Source organism: Alnus glutinosa, chromosome 10 (genome assembly GCF_958979055.1).
Source record: "Alnus glutinosa chromosome 10, dhAlnGlut1.1, whole genome shotgun sequence".
In the NCBI taxonomy this organism is placed as follows: Eukaryota; Viridiplantae; Streptophyta; class Magnoliopsida; order Fagales; family Betulaceae; genus Alnus; species Alnus glutinosa.
Window position 1 is genome coordinate 7,827,258 of NC_084895.1, and position 3,131 is coordinate 7,830,388.

General features: G+C 31.7%; 1 long non-coding RNA gene across 1 annotated transcript; it reads right to left on the reverse strand.

Moving 5' to 3' along the window:
• Positions 1-603: 603 nt before the first annotated feature.
• LOC133879449 (uncharacterized) lies at positions 604-2,210 on the reverse strand. Its single transcript, XR_009902083.1, has 3 exons — positions 2,118-2,210; positions 1,441-1,482; positions 604-834 (listed from the first exon to the last, which is right to left on the reverse strand). It is a non-coding gene; the product is annotated as an uncharacterized LOC133879449 (long non-coding RNA).
• Between the last annotated feature and the right edge of the window lie 921 nt (positions 2,211-3,131).

Genomic DNA, 3,131 nt, shown 5'->3' on the forward strand with positions numbered 1-3,131 from the left:
CGGACTTGGGTACCGGCAAAATTTCGGTGATGGTCAACTGCTTGAACGTAAAGGTCGACTGTGTCGTTTAAAATGGGTCAAATGCATCTGGCGTCAAAGCGTAAATCATTTTCCGAAATTTACTAAGCATTTTTTATCAAACAGAAATCATTTTCCGGTTGACTATTATTTTGGCCCTTACCAAACACCAAAAAATACCGAAATCATTTTCCATAAATCATTTTATGCCGAAACAAACAGAGCATAAATAGAAAATCAAGTTAGAAATCAAGTTTTCCCTTAATAGAAACTTAACGTTACTTAGAGATAGATTTCAGATATTTTAAGAAGCTTCGATGAAGACTTTTCGTTCACCCTTGGGCAGCACGTCGCACTTCTGCCTTAACCCCAGCCTTCGATCTTATAACACCTGAGTTTGTAACGCCCCGCTTTTACAAAAAGCGTAAGTGAAAATTTTTAAATTTTCACGTGACATTACTAACTTATCAGAGTTAAATATTGGCAACGGAATATATATAAATATAATACAGACTTAGGAATTAAGTAACACTTCAGAGCTTCTACTGAAATACTTCAAGATAGATATAATAAGTAAGTCAGCATAATTATACAAAGTAGTAGTAGTCATGTCTCACAGGGCATAAATAGTCATACAAGCCAAAATATCTAAGGTTTAATGACTACATAACAGCAGAATTATAAATATTGTCTTTAAATTAAGTTATTGAACTACAACATGGTAGTTCCCAAAAAGGGAGGCGGTCTCGCCTCAAAAACTAGTATCAGGAACCATCTAAGAGTCTGGATAGTCCTGATATTCTTCTTCTTCATATCCTGTATTATCACACAATACGAAGAGGAAAACAACAACACAAAATACTAAAGTGAGTCCACTGTTTTCAATATTGATATGATTACTGATTTATTTAAGTAAATGCAACACAATGCAATAATATAAAGTAATGACAGTTTTATATGCACAGTTTTATTATAAAATGAATCATGAGCTTCTTGCATTCAATCTTATAGAGACGTAACTCTAACGCATAGATTTAAGGAAACGTAATTCCATTTAATAGAGTCTAAGAGATGTAACTCCTGTCTAACGTGTTATAGGAGACATTACTCCCGCTTATCGAGTTATAGGAGACGTAACTCCCGCTTAGCGAGTTCTAAGGAGACGTCATTCCTCTAACAATTTATTATCTTTTTGGCACAGGCAGACGTCACTCCCTGTTCTGTAGGCAGACGTAACTCCCTACTTTGTTGTTTATTAATATTTTTGGCTCAGGCAGACGTCACTCCCAACTTTGTTATAATTAAATTCATTAATTAAAATAACAAAATATGCAAAATCCACATGCGCAAACAATTAAATAAAACGGAAACCACAACATTATAGAAATTCAGCATCACCCTCAATGAGTAAGAAATACTCACAGTTCTTTCTTTGCTTCAGAAAAGTGTTCACATAAATATTAGCTGCAGTATAATTTAATACCAATAATAGTGAATTAGTACAATTCACTTATAAACTCATATTAACACTATTTTTATTTTTAACCTTTTAAACCTTAACATAATTGCTAAAATCATAATAACAACATATAAAAAATGGTTTAATTATAATGTCACATATTCCATATGGGCATTATAACAACATTTATAAATAATGACCAAAATACCCTTTTGCATTTTTAAAATACTTATGAACATAAGAATCGTTTTACCAACACTTTTAATCATAAAAGCTATATATTTATATAACATAACCAATTCCAATTGAGCCGAGTAACAACATTAGTATTAGTAATGTCTAAAAATACTTTTAGAATATTGGGTGGCATAACGGCATAATTATGAATAATTCCCTTTATAAAATTTGGCAGAACAACGACGCTTTTATAACTAATGCTTAAAAAAACCTTTCAAAACTTTTGACAGCATAACGGCACATTTTTAAGGAATACCCAATTGAATTTGGGCATCATAATGGCATATTTGGTAAATAAGTGATCAACTTTGAACATAAACACATAATGAACATAATCAAGCTTAAACTAATGAAATCAAAACTTAAAGCATAAAATCAATGAAATTAATGATTGGAAGCTTACCAAAAGACTTCCTAAAACACACTCCAAGCCTTGGACTACACAAAAGCACACAAAAGCACACTTTTCTCTCTCTTTGCCATGAGTGTGTGTGTGTGAAGCTTGATGGGTTTTTGAATCCTTCTTTAGTTCTATTTATAAGGAAATGAATGACTAGGATCAAGTAGACACTTTTTGATCTAATGGATGGGAGTTAGCCTTATCCTCTAAGGCACATGGGTGTCATTATTACTAAGATAAATATCTACATGCATTTGCATTTCATGTGAATTTTGGCACATGGGTTTCATCAATACTTAAATCAAATAAAATTAAATAATATCTAATCTAATAAATTCTATTCTAACTAAATTTGACACGCCACAAAATATCTTAAAATCTCAATCATCACAAATCAAATAAAATAAAATCCAATTATAGCAAATATTTCTATCCTAACTAGATTTGGCACATGGGTTTACTAAGAAATGAAACTAAGTTAAAAATAGGACTATTTGGTTACAAAATATCACAAAATCAATAGGGTGACGCGGCAACGACGTGGCAGAATCTACACATGTATGCTGCCCAGTCCAGGGGCAGTAGAGTCACGGTCACTTTCGGCAAATCTAGAAAACTCTGATTTTTATGAAATTTTATGTGTAGATAGAGGACTCCGAGAGGAGCGTTCTGGCTTTTGAATTGATCAAAACGGAGTTCGTTTGACCCTGTTTCCATCGTTCTAAAGTTTAAGGTTTGTTTGAACTTTTATTGAACTAAAACTATAAACACTTCTTAATAAATGAATATTTAACTTCATAGATATTCATATTTATTCTTTTACCTTATTAATAGGTCATAAATCATATTTTAAGATATTTTATTTAATATCTTAAAATATGGGGTGTTACAAAGTTGCATCTAGTTGTCGATAATTCTATAAATATTCGATCATCTCACTCTCGTAAACCATAACCAAAGCTCTCAAAATTTTGTAGCTCTTCTTCTATCAAAGCTTATGTAAACTTTTCCTACTAC